This window comes from Oryctolagus cuniculus, chromosome 6 (assembly GCF_964237555.1).
Source record: "Oryctolagus cuniculus chromosome 6, mOryCun1.1, whole genome shotgun sequence".
Classification (NCBI taxonomy): Eukaryota; Metazoa; Chordata; class Mammalia; order Lagomorpha; family Leporidae; genus Oryctolagus; species Oryctolagus cuniculus.
Genome location: NC_091437.1, coordinates 153,496,352 through 153,509,716, shown reverse-complemented (window position 1 = coordinate 153,509,716; position 13,365 = coordinate 153,496,352). Strand labels below are relative to the sequence as shown.

Here is a 13,365-nt window from a genome sequence, read left to right as displayed (position 1 = left end):
AAAATTTTTTTTAAGTTTTTAAGCATTATGAGCAAGGGCTTGGTGCAGTGGTTAAGCCACTGCTTGGGAAGCCTGCATCCCACACCAGTGGAGTGCCTACATTCCAGTGCTGGCGCCGCTTGCTGTGACACCAGGTTCCTGCTAACGTGCATCTTGGAAGGCCGCAGATAATGGCTCAAATGCTTGAGTTCCTGCCACCCATGTGGGAGACCCAGACTGAGTTCCAGGTCCCTGGCTTCAGCCTGGCCCAGCCAGGATACTGCAGGCATTCGGAGAGTAACCAGGTCCTGTCTCTCTGCCTTTCAAATAAATAAATTCTAAAAATAAATAAGAACAAAAAAAATCACTAAAGGCAAAATAGGCTTTGAGCCTCACCGCCAGCCCCAGTTCGCCCCCAACCCCTTGAGGACAGTGAGTCTGATACGGATGCTGCCAGTCCTGGGTTTAGACATTCACATCCGTCTCCAAGGACCCTTAAGCAATGCACAGCCTGGGCTGTGAAGTCTCACATTTACCCCAAGTGGGGTGGCACACATGTGTTTCCAGTTTTACTGCACTGCCAAATTGGTCTCTGAAGCGCCCTCACATGCTCTCTGGTGGAGGGTCCAATGTCACCAGCCACACAAACATTTGGGTCAGACACCCTATTTCTGGCACATTCTAAAACATGCAACTCGTGACTTGTGGGAACAACACAAATGTCCTTCAAGTGGAGAAAGATAACATCGGTGCATCCATGCCTCTGGATTCTAGCTAGCAAATCACAGACACAGGTGGCAGCACAGAAGACTCTCAAATGCCTAAGCTAAGTGAGAGAAACCAAAGACAGACTCTATGAATCCATGCATACCACACACTGAAAAAGGCAAAACTGCTTAAGGTTAGCAAACAGATCTGCGGTTGTCAGGAACTGGGGGTGAGGGAGGAGACTGACCAAAAAGGGAGCGGTGAGAATTTTGGGGTGTTATGGAGACATCCTTCAGGTTGAGTATGACAAGCATACAATTATGTTATACACCTGTATGCATTTATCAAAACACTTAGTATTGCATATTAAAATGGGTAAATGTCAGGGACCAGTACTGTGGCACAGTAGGTTAAGACCTTGCTTGCAAAGCTGGCATCCCATGTCAGAGTGCTGGTTCAAGTCCTGGCTGTTCCATTTCCTATCCAGCTTCCTGCTGATATGCCTGGGAAAGCAGCAGAGGATGGCCCAGCTGCCTGGGCCTCTGCCACCTACATGGGAGACCCAGAAGCTCCTAGCTCCTGGCTCTTTCACTCTCTCTCCTTCTCTAGCACTCTACTTTTCAAAAAGATAAAAATAAATAAAAGCAACCATTTAAAAAAAGACAGAGTACCAATAGAAAGGTGAAGCAGTAATAAATATTTTTAAGCTAAGTTCATATTTCTTTCACTTGAGAAAGGATCATTTAAATCTCCTTAGTCTTAGTTCCACTTCTCCAGCGCCTGGCCTGTCCAAGCCAGGGAACCTCCTCTTCCTGAAGTCCACACTCCATGTGCCTTTGCCATCTTTCTAAATGTAAACCGGAAGGTGGTTCCTTAGGTCTAGTTCTTGGAAAGTGCCAGTTGCAGGAGCCAGTTGAAAACGCTTCTGCTCAGTCACTGAGGGCCTCAGACAGTACGTCACCCATGCCTGCATCACCTGCCACTGCCACTCCCACATCAGTCGCTACCTCAGTGGTCCCAAGACGCAAGGCCTCAAGTATACATGGCCGGCCACTGCTCCCAGCAGGCCGTCAGCCAGGTGCATGTTGAGACTGGCGACTCAAGCATGCTTCTTCCCACCTGGGTGATATTTTCAGCCTTCTCAGCCACACCAGACCTGCCCTCTTTCTCTCCCATCAGCAACAATTTGCCTCTCTCCAACCACGGAAGCTTCTTGAAGACAAGGACAGTTTCTCATTCATTGCAGAATTAATTCCCTGTGCCAGGCACTCACTTATTCATACAGAAGGCCCCAACTGCTACACAGCAGTGCTGTCCAACGAGAATACAACCAGAGACCTAATTTTATATTTTCTAATAGTTATAATAAAGCAAAAAGAAATAGGAAGATTAATTTTAGTAACACACTGCATTAAATCCAACATACTGGTCCACTTCTCTACCAACCAGGAAGAACACCAGTGCTGAGAACAGTAACCACCATGGTGGCCAGTGCTTTGGTGAAACCTCAGAGGCTGGGCCTTCTGGCAAAACATCTGCTGTTTCCTATCACTGGAGTGTTTGCCATCTCCTTGGGGGTGGCAGCTCTATGTAAGTTTGCTGTGGCTGAACCAAGAAAGAAGGCACACGCAGATTTCTGCAGAAATTATGATTCTATGAAAGGCTTCTAGATGAAGACAGCTGGTATTTTTCAGAGTGCAAAGTGATTTGGGGGCTGTAAATAATTTCTTTGAATTGATTTCCACAGAAGTTTGTCACTGACCCGTGTTCCTGAACTACAAAATATGAAATACGTGGGCTAAGAAATAGCTTCTTTTTATAAATAAATAATTAAACACTCTGGACCAAAAAAAAAAAAAGCCAATATACCCAAAACATTATCATTTCAATTTGTAGTCAATATTGGAGAAATGATTAATGAGATATTTTATATTCCTTTTTTTGCATACTAAGTCTTTGAAATCTGGTACGTATTTAACACATACAGCAAATCTCATTGTCATTTCAAGTGCTCAACAGCCACATAGAGTTAGCAGCTACCATACTGGACAGCACAGCTTTACTTTTTTTCCAGAGGCAGACAAACGAGAGAGAGAGAGAGAGAGAGAGAGAGATCCCATCTGCTAGTTCTCTCCCCAGGTACTGCAACAGCTGGCACTGGGCGGGGCTGAAGGACTCAATCCAAGTCTCTCACATGGACGGCAGAGATCCAACTACTTGAGCGGTCATGACCACCTCCCACAGTCAGCATGAGCTGGAAGCTGAAATTAGGAATCAGAGCTGGGAGCCGAACCCAGGCACTCCAGTGTGTGACTCCGGCACCCTAACTGGTGTGTTTACTGCTGGGCGTAACACCCACCCTCGGACAGCACAGTTTTAGATTCTGCAGACACAGCAATGAACAACCCCGAAGTCCACTCTGGTGGCCATGTCCACGGCCGTGAGCCTAGTCCAGGCAACGGCACCACTTACTTGCACACTGCTTCCTGGGACTCAGGATTGGGATTTAGCTTTTTCTCAACACAGCAAGCAGAGTGACCATTTCAGAAAAAGCTCATTCAGATGGAGTCGTCTCACTGCCCCTCAGTGGCCCCCCACCCCCCAGCTCACAGGGCAAGAACGGCCTGCGGACTTGGGACGCACTGCTGCCTGCCACGCAGCTGTCCCTCTCTACTGCTCGCCACCTGGCTCTCATCTCTGCCTTCTTCCTCTTCCTCCTGCTGCTGCTCCATCTCACAGGCCCACTCCTGTGCCGGGCCTCCACGCAGGCTCATCCTGGGCCTGAAACCCCTGTCTCCAGACCAACCCCTGCCCCTCCTCCAGGACAGCTGCAGCGTCCCGTCTAGACACAGCCTGCCTGACCGGCCAGCAGCCCACCCAGCCCTCCAGACACTGCCGACACTGCTCTGCTGGCTCCCCTTAAACTCATGACCCTCGAGTACACTCTTGACACCTTCATTTCCTGTGTGTACTGGTTCTTCTGCTTCTATCCTGCACTACCATAAGCTCCATTGGGTCCCCAGTCCAGAACGGTGCCAGGCACAAAGAACACTGCTCAATGAAGGAATGGCAGCCCTCGGCCTTACAGAGCTTGCAATTTAGTGAAGGACACATCAGGAAGATAAAATCCTATGGAAGAAAATAAAACGCAGCAGGCAGAATGGGAGAAGGGCAGGTTGCCATTCAGGAGACAACCTCATTACTGCCTATGCAAAGCAAAGACAATGCTAAACCTAGGAACAGCCAACCACATGGCAGCTGCCACACGCCAGGCCCGGTGCCACCTACTGACATGGCAGTCCCAGGCCCACCCTGTGCTGGAACTGGTGTCACTTTCTGCCTGCACTGCCTCCATCTGTATTCTTTCTCTCTGGGGACCATCCTGTCCGTATTGTGTGGCTTAACTGGAAGAAAAGCCACCGGGAGGCAAGGAGTTGTGTCTCTGTGCTCCTTACTTGAACTCCAGGAGCTAGAACAGCCCTTGGCACGGGGGAACTGCTCACTGAATGAATGAATCTATCCATCTGAAACACAGTAGCCAACCTGAGGGCCAGAAAACAGAGTCTTGAAGACACAAATGAGAACAATTACCTCCAGTTTGCTCAGTGTTTGTACTGCCACTGCCAGGAAGACACTCACCTGCTCAGCAGGGCACTCACTGACTGCGGGTCTCAGCCCCTGGTGCCAGCCCTTCCCAACACTGCTTCTGACTTGTCTGCTTATCCTATCAGCGGGGGCTTCTCTCAGATGCTTACAGAGAACTGCAGTGAAGTCACAGCCATCTGACGTCTATGTAACCAGCATGTTAACTTTGCACATTAAATGTATTCAGAAACCACCACTTCATGCAGCCACAAGAAGTGATAAAACCCAGTCACTGTGACAGTGAGACTTGCCAACTCTTCCTGAGGGCTCAGTCTGAGTGCAGGCCCTCTGCAAACGCCTCTGCTCATCACCTGTTTCCTCCTTGCAGCAACCCAGGAGGTTGTTTCTTTGTCAAACCCATTTTATAGACAAGAAAACTGAGGATCAGAGAGATAAAGCAATTTGCCCCAAAGTATCCCCAGTCTATACTGCCCAGCTGCCTTGCACGACCCCAGGTGCCCCCTTGCTGCTGCCCTACTCCCTCGGGCAAGCTCCCTGCATCCCACCTGTCAAATTGTTTCACATCTCAAGAGAATGAAGACACTGACCAGGACTGCTGGTTCCTCCCAGACAACACAGGCCTCCTGGGTTAAGCACCAGATGTCTCTGTTCTCAGGAAGTTCACAGTCAACAATGGACAAGAGACAGGCACCCCAAACCCAGCCCCCTCCCCCCAAAACAACAGGAAGAAGAAAGAAAAAAGAGACAACTCACGATTCTGCAATTTAAAAAAGAAAACGAGACTCTTTTGTTTTATGGCCTGACTTTGGTTTTGGTTCTGACGACACAGTTGGGGAGGGGCCCCCAGGATGTGATTCAAAGGTCTTTACAGGCCCTAAACCCAGCCAGGCGAGAAGCAGGCATGCAGACCCCTTGGGGGGTGGGGGGTGAGCTCGCTCTCACCACCACCACCACCACTACCACCACCACCACCTCCTGCCACGCCATTAAATCCAGGAGGCAGTCCTAAAGAGATCTGGGCGGCGCCGCAGGCAGAGGATTAGCCTATTGAGCCGCAGCGCCGGCACACTGGGTTCTAGTCCCAGTCGGGGTGCCGGATTCTGTCCCAGTTGCCCCTCTTCCAGGCCAGCTCTCTGCTGTGGCCAGGGAGTGCAGTGGAGGATGGTCCAAGTCCTTGGGCCCTGCACACCATGGGAGACCAGGAGAAGCACCTGGCTCCCGGCTTCGGATCAGCGCGGTGCGTCGGCCACAGCGCGCAGGCCGTGGCGGCCATTGGAGGGTGAACCAACGGCAAAAAGGAAGACCTTTCTCTCTGTCTCTCTCTCTCACCATCCACTCTGCCTGTCAAAAAAAAAAAAAAAAAAAAAAAAAAAAGAGAGAGAGAGAGAGAGAGAGAGAGAGAGAGAGAGATCTGGGCCACCAAATCAAGCGGGATGCCTGGATACAGCCTTCTGCAAATGGCGATAGATTCTGCATCACACCAGGGGCTTCTGACCTCTTACCAGAGGCCTCAGAGGACCCCTTCCCCAGACCCCTAGCCGAGAACTTCCCCAGCAGGGTAGCCATTCTGTCTTGGTCTGCTCCACCACAGTGGACAATGCTGGCAGACAGAACAAGCGGCACTGACACGCAAGATATCCAGGTTTCTATGTGCACCCGAGGTGGGTAGGAGGGAGAAGGACACACTCGATCCTCCTACTCAAGGCCAGAAAGTGTTATTTGCTTGATCATTTTTACTGTCCCCTGAGTTTTACAGTGGGCTCAGGGGAGCAGAGGGCCTGGCCCAAAGCCCAGTGGCTCTGCAGCTCCCTACGCTTACCAGACAACAATTTTGACCTCTGAGATGTCAGTTCTTCAATTGCAAAATCATAATAATAATCCTGTCCTACAGGATTATTGGGAGACTAAATGAGGTGACATAAACAAAGCATTTTGAACCAAGCCTTATACACAAGAACTCCACCATTCCTGGGCATTGTAACTGCCTTGCAGGGTTGTAGGAGGCTTAAATGTGAAGAACATTTTTGCCTTGATACACACCGCACTTCAAAAAAGTTCTTGGAAAATTGCATTGAAAGATAAATTCAGTTTGGTGCAAAAAATCCAAATCCAGGCACAGGTGTTGTGGTGTAGCTGGTGAAGCTGCCACCTGGGACACTGGATCCCATATGGGCACCGTTCAAGTCCTGGCTGCTCCACTTCTGACCCAGCTCCCTGCTCATGGCCTGGAAAAGCAGAGGAAGATGACCCAAGTGCTTGGGCTCCTACACCCGGACAAAGCTCCTAGCTTCACCCAGTCCCAGCCATTGCAGCCATCTGGGGAATAAACCAGTGAATGGATGATCTCTCTCTCTCTTTCCCCCCTCTCTCTTTAACTCTGACTTTCAAATAAGTAAATAAATTTTTTTTAAATTTCAAATCCATATATTTGCATGATTTCCAGAAAGTATTATGAAAAAAAATGGATTCCAAAATTTTTAGCATCCAAATTACTTACATTTTATTTTGTTTGTAAGATTTATTTATTTCTTTATTTGAAAGGCAGGGTGACAGAGAGCGGGAGAGACAGAGAGAAAGACCTTCCATCTGCTGAGCTGCTCCCCAAATGGCTGCAACAGCCAAGTCTTAGCCAGGCAGAAACCAAGAACCGGAAACTCCATTCGGGTCTCCCATCTACTGATTTCCCAGATCCATTAGCAGAGAGCTTGATCGGAAGCAGAGCAGCTGGGACTTGAACTGGTGCTCTGATATGGGAGAACAGCATTGCACGCAGCAGCTTAACCCACTGTGCAACGATGCCAGCCCCTCAACTTATATTTTAATTTCATTTTCCAAGAATTTTCTAAAATACCCTCCTAGAATTCTGATGCAGTACAATTGTACTACATTGTATACTGGTATTACTAGTTATTGTTATTATTACTGCTATTAGTCCATTAGATTGCTTGGAGCCAGAAACAGAACATAGGAGGCTCCTACAGAAGGAACCCATTTGGCAGTGTGCTGCTGTCAGGCCTTGTGCTCCCTGGACTTCAGGGAAGACGTAAACGTGACTGTCCATAGGACCCATCAGAGGTCAGGTTTACTCCACATAATGTTCTGGGTCCATCACAGCCATCAGGCACACATACGGGAGGTCCTGGTCTCTTAAGGAGATCACTAACTGGCACTAGGGGAAGGGGGAAGGATGCCAGGTCCACAATCAACCATGATAGGAAACAGAAAATAAAAAGCCCGAGTATCCAGAAGGGCCCATCTGACGTCTAAAATACACAGCTACATAAAGCCATCAATTAGCAGTCCTCTGGCTACCTCTCAAGGACATGAACCGGGGGCGAGCACCCCAGTGCAACGGGTTAAGCCTCGGTTTGGGACACCTGTATCCCACACTGCAGTGCCGACTGGATCGGATCCCAGCTACTCTGCTTCCCACCCAGCTTCCTGCTGCTGCACACCTCGGGAAGCAACGGACGATGGCCCAAGTACTTGGGTCCCTGCCACCCACATGGGAGACCCGGGTGGAGTTCCTGGCTCTTGGCTTTGGCCTGACACAGTTCCTGCTGTTGTGGCCATTTGAGGAGTAAACCACCAGAGAGTGAGAGTTCTCTCTGCACCCTACCACCACCACATCACTCTGCCTTTCAAATAAATATTTAGAAAACAAAAACAGAACACAGACCAGCAAAGCTCCAAGAGCCTCAGCTCTGCCGTTGGTCTGAGCACACCCAGGGACATTCGCACTCAGGAACAGAGAGGAAAGGTGCCTTATTTTCCAGGCCACTCCTTAGCAGTGCTGTCAGGGAAAGGTGTCCAGAGTCCTGCAGGCGGGGAGGAGGGCAGGAGGCGCCGGCCTGGCACACAGGGTCCAGAGTCCTGCCTGACCACCACGTGGGACAGAAAACCCCTCAAGAAGAAGCAGGGACAACAAGAATCCACAGGGCCTGCAGACCAGCAGCCACACAAATTAGTGGGGGTCAGATATTCCAGAACCCAGAGGAAAAAACGCTTTCCCAACTCAGCAAAGTTCCAGCCCCGGAAGCAGATGGCATTCGAGGGGGGAGGCGGCAGAAGAGAAAAGAAAAGGAAAATCGATCAGAAAAAGAAACTGACTTCTACTTTTCAAGAGAAGCTGTTCATGCAAAATTCTATGTTCTAGGCAGGTGAAGTAACAATTAAAAAAAAAAAAAAAAGCCCCCCTTAACCAGGCAGAACAATGAGGCGACCACAGCAACAATTGCCTCTGGGGGTCCTAGGGCACAGCATTGGAGCCCCCAATCCCACCCACCAACCTCCCCAGCGCCAGACCCCTGGGTGAAGTTCCGGTCTGGCCCTGGTGCCAGTGCCTGAGACCACGAGGCAGGTCCTCACCTCCAAGATGTAACTCACATAGTGGAGGCGAGGCCGGCAGGATTTTCACAGCCATGATGAGCCTGCTGCTCTCGGGAGGGTTTTCTCCAAACAAACCCTTCAGGAACTTCCACACGGGGGTCCAAGGATCCATGCAGCCCCCTTGTCTGCCAGTTACAGCTTGAGAGAGAAGAGCTATGACCACAGGACTGCGTCAGGGGAACAAGCCTCAACTTGTCACTGCCTCTATGCAAAATGGGTCAGCAACATCCTATAACAGACCGGCAGACAGACCCCACCCACCCATCTACCCACCACACACAGCCGTGTTGTCCATGCAATTCTCCAGCAATCAAACCGCCCCGGGGAACAGCGGGGCTGACCGAGTGGAGGGGGTGAGGAGGGGGCAGGAAGGGGCCGCCAGCCTCTCTCGAAAACAAACCCCAAGCCTCACCCTCCTGTCTCTGAGCCCTCCCAATCTCCTGGCAGGGTCGGAAGTCAGGAGCTCAACACAAGGGGAGAAGAGTCCAGGCCTGCAGACTACCAGGAAAATTCGAGATGGAGCCACAGCCTCACGGCTGTGCTTCCTGAAAGTCTACACCCAGACCACAAACACTGGCATCAATAGGAGCCCATTAGCCAAGGGAAAATAAACCTAATTCAATCAACACTCCATCCAGAAGGAACTAGCACGATGAGGGTGCACGGGCACCCAGCCACGCCAGAAATGCAATGCAAAAGGGGAGAAAGTTTCAAAACACACCAGTTACTGAGTTTTCGGAAATCACCTTCACCCAGCCCTGGGAGAGGGGGTTGGGGAGGGGGGGGAGGGGAGGGACGGCCAAGGATGGAGGGCACATCGCAGGCTTCACAGACCTCTAGTTTCACAAAAGGGGCCTCCAAACCGCATCTGCGGCCCCAGGTCGGTACTGATTGGAGTGGGGTCTATTTTTAGAGATTAGGTAATACGCTTTTGATCAAGTGCATAAAGCCAGAATCACCTCCAGGCGCGGGCCATTCGGTGCCACCCGCGCCCCCTCCCGCCCCTCCCCAGACGCCCAAACTCGCTGCCAGCCTGGAGCGTGGTGATGGGACGCGCTGGGTTAACACGCACGACGGAATCCGAAAAGCCCCTCTCCGTTCTCCAACGACACCAGGGCGGCATCCCTGCCCGAAGGCCGAGGCTCTCGAGTTTCCAGAAAAGCGGAGGGCAGAATTGGAACTTACTGGAAGGTGGCTCCAGCCGTGTCTCCAGGGTCACCCGGGCGCCCACCTCCTGTCCGCGTGGAAATCCACTCGCGGGTGCCGGGAGAGCCCAGGCTCATGCCTGCTAGCTGCTCCTCGGGGCTCCTCCTCGTCCCGGCCGCCCCGAGCCTGCCCGGCCCGCGGGCCCATGTGCTCAGCGGCCGCACGCGCTCTGCCCGGCGAGCGCGGGGCTGGCGGGTGGCCCGTGACGTCACGGCGGCTCGCGCTCCGGGCCGCGGGGGAGGGAGAGCGCGCGCCGCCCGGCCGGCCGCGTGCGTCCTCGGTCCCCGCGCGCCGGCTCCGCTGCGGCCGCCGCGCACGCATCTCTACCCGCTGTCCCCGCAACGCAGGGGCACCACGCCGGGCAGGGCTGCTCTGGGAGGCGGGCGGGCCTGGGCCAGGGCGCCGAGGACCCAGATGGTGCGGGGGAGGGCACACTGCGCGGGGCTGGGGCTGGGGCTGGGGGGTTGGGGTCCTCGCTGCGCTCACACTCGGGCCCTGCCAAGCCCTCGGGAACCCTGCGGTGATGCCCGCTCGCACTTGCCCTGCGCTTTCCGCAGCCCTTCCCAGAGTCCTGGAGCCAAGGATTTCTTGCCAGTTTCCAGATGGGGATGGCGAGTTTAGTGAATCGAAGCACCAGGGCTCTGAAGTGGGTTTAGTTTCCGCAGAAGACGGCTGGCTGAGCTCCGTCGCCGGTGATCTGAGCGCCTCTGGGTACCATTCAGCATCCGCGAGTCTGGGGAGGGGCGCGCGCACCTTCGCTCTTGCCTGGCCCTCTCCCGCTGTCCCCAGGCGCTGAGCTGCAAAGGCGCGCAGACGACCACCTGTCTGCGCAGCTCCCCCAACCCGGGGCTAGAGCTGAGCCACACATTATTAAACTAGCCCCCTGGAAGGCCCAGCAGGCCCTCCAAGGTGGTGGGGGGAGGGGGCAGGAGGACGCGGACTTCCCGCGTGGGGTGTGCTCATCTTGCGTTCGGGACACAAGCTCCGTCTGCAAGACGCTGCCTCCTCCGAGCTCTGCATTTATTGACCACGACTGGGAGCCGGGTACCTTGCTAGGCCGTGGGTAAGGGGCGTGAAAGATGAACCCCAGGCAGACACTGGAAGGAAGTCGGACACACAAATGAGTGATTTCAGGATCCCGGAAGCGAAGGCAGCATCTTCTCTCTGCCCAGTACTGCTGCATCCTTTATCATTTCTGCCCCTAGGAGGGCTTTTGTCTCCTCCCGCTGTGGCCGGTTCAGTTTCTCCTTCTCCCATGCGAATAATTCTCCTCTCTTGAAAAATAGCGATCTTCAGCCAATGCTGTTCTACCACCTGTTACCACACTCATTTGTGGTCCCGGCGCTGTGGGAGACTAGACAGGCCCCTGGGCTACAATTGTCATGTACATTTTAAGAGGGGGAGTGAGGAAGACTACGAATCTCAGAGTCGGTGCAGGGGCTTCTAGAAGCTGGGAGAATCTGCTTTGGATATGTTTAAATGGTTTCTCAGGTGCGGTGGAGAATTTTAAAATATGATTTGAAAGTTTCTTTATTTTTTTTGAAAAGCAGAGACATGAGGTGGGGTGGAGAGAGAGAGAGAATCAATCTCCTATCTGCTTGTTCACTCCCTAAGTGCCCACGAGGGCCAAGGCCATGCCAACACCAACCAAGAGTCCAGAACTCAGTCTGAGTCTCCCATGTGATTGGCAGGGACTCAAGTACTTGAGCCATCACCTGCTGCCTCCCAGAACGCACGTTAGCAGGAAACCCAGAAACCCACAACTGTGATATTGGGGAAGTCATTCTCCTGCTAGATGTCATGGGAGACCCCGCTTCCAGTGGCAACCTCAGTCCCACTTCTTGGGTCCTAGGGATGGGACTCCAGCCATCCTGTTAGCTGCTGCCCTGAAACGCTTTGCTGACTGCAGGAACCTTCACCAGGGCTCACTCAGCTTTCATGGTGACAGTACCTGCTCTCTGGGTCTCTAACACTACTACACCGGTCTTAGATTCACGTTTTTACTTCTTAAAACTTTCTCCGTTAGAATTAATTTTTTTTTTCAGTAAAAAGACAAAGGAGAAAATAATATTTTAGGGGTGACTTGCATCGCAGCAGGTTAAGTTGCTGCTGGGGACACCCACATCCCTATCATAGCGCCAGTTGGAGTCCCAGCTGCTCTGCTTCTGATCCAGCTTCCTGTTAATGCATCCTGGGAAGCAGCAGATGATAGATCAAGTGCTTGGGCTTCTGCTACTCACACGGAAGACTCAGAATTCTGGGCTCCTGCCTTCTGGCTGCTGCTGGCATTTGCAGAATGAAATGGTACATGGCAGATCTCTCGCTCTCTCTCCCCCCTCACTCTCTCATTCTGCCTTCCAAGTAGATGAAAAAGTAAAGTTTTAAAAATAATATCTTAATAGCACTACCTACAAAGAACATTTTGCTGTATCAGCTTCCAAATTTTTAAATCACTTACTCTTCCAAAAGTGACACAATATTTATACATTATAAAAAGCTAAAGCTATGCAGAAAAACACAGAAAACAAAAACAGATTTTATCAGCCTGAAATAACTTTCATGAATATTACATAAAGCCTAGACTTTTTAAAAGGCATAGATACATATAAGTAGATTTTTATGTAGATATATGAATGGATGCAGCGTTAACAGATAAGATAAACAAATTTGTTTTAAAATGTTAATATCTTCAAAAATTTTTAAAGAAAGTAAGGAGAGGGATTGAGGGAGAGAGTAGGGGGAAATACATTTATCTTCTTAGAATTGGACTTATGAGGTACATGAAATCTGTTCTCCTTATATTAATAACAAATTTTAAATTTTAATACCTTATGGCTGCTATTTTAAAATGTAAAATGTTTAATTTTTCCCGTAATAGAAGACAAGGAAGCTCACATGAAGCTGAAGGACCTGTTAAACTTTAAATATTCCTTTACCACATGAGAGATGTTGTTTCCTAAATAATCCTACCAAGAGTCAGAAGGGAGGTGGTAAGAAAAGAGTGACGCAATGGTGCTTTTTTTGTTGATTTCTTCATATCAGATGGCAGGCAATCTCTGGCTCTGCCGTGAGCACGTTTTCTCCCATTTCTGTAGACTTCACCCCCTAGCCTAGTTGATTGTGTTATTATTTTTGAATTGCCACTGTCCATTCTCTCACCACAATTCCCATGATTTTTTAATATAAGGTCTATAATTAAGTAATTTCACACTCAGAGCTAGTCTTTCCCTCCTCTGTGTCTGCTTCCTTATCTACGAAATCCATTCATTCCTTTATCAAAGATTTCCAAGCACTTATTATGCCAGGCACTGTGCAAACCACCTGAACTATATGGACCACAAGAGAAGCAAGGAGCCCACTTCAAGAGGCTCAGATTCTAAGGAGAAGAGGCAGATAGATAAACAAGGTCATTTCAACAGCAGCCAGTTCTGTTGTGACAGTAGATCTGGGTGAAGGACCAGACAGGGATGGAGCAAG

The 13,365-nt window shown here is 50.8% G+C and overlaps 1 long non-coding RNA gene across 31 annotated transcripts in view; it reads right to left on the bottom strand.

Annotated features, from left to right (window-relative positions):
- LOC103348133 (uncharacterized) overlaps positions 1-10,103 on the bottom strand; it is a 260,857-nt gene extending 250,754 nt beyond the window's left edge. For 7 of the 31 annotated variants that reach the window (XR_011389555.1, XR_011389526.1, XR_011389527.1 and 4 more), the window contains exon 1: positions 9,868-10,101. This is a non-coding gene — a long non-coding RNA (uncharacterized lncRNA). Of the gene's footprint in view, positions 1-8,661; positions 9,449-9,867 lie in introns of those variants that run through there. The other 24 variants (XR_011389524.1, XR_011389554.1, XR_011389532.1 and 21 more) reach the window with 16 other exon arrangements.
- Between the last annotated feature and the right edge of the window lie 3,262 nt (positions 10,104-13,365).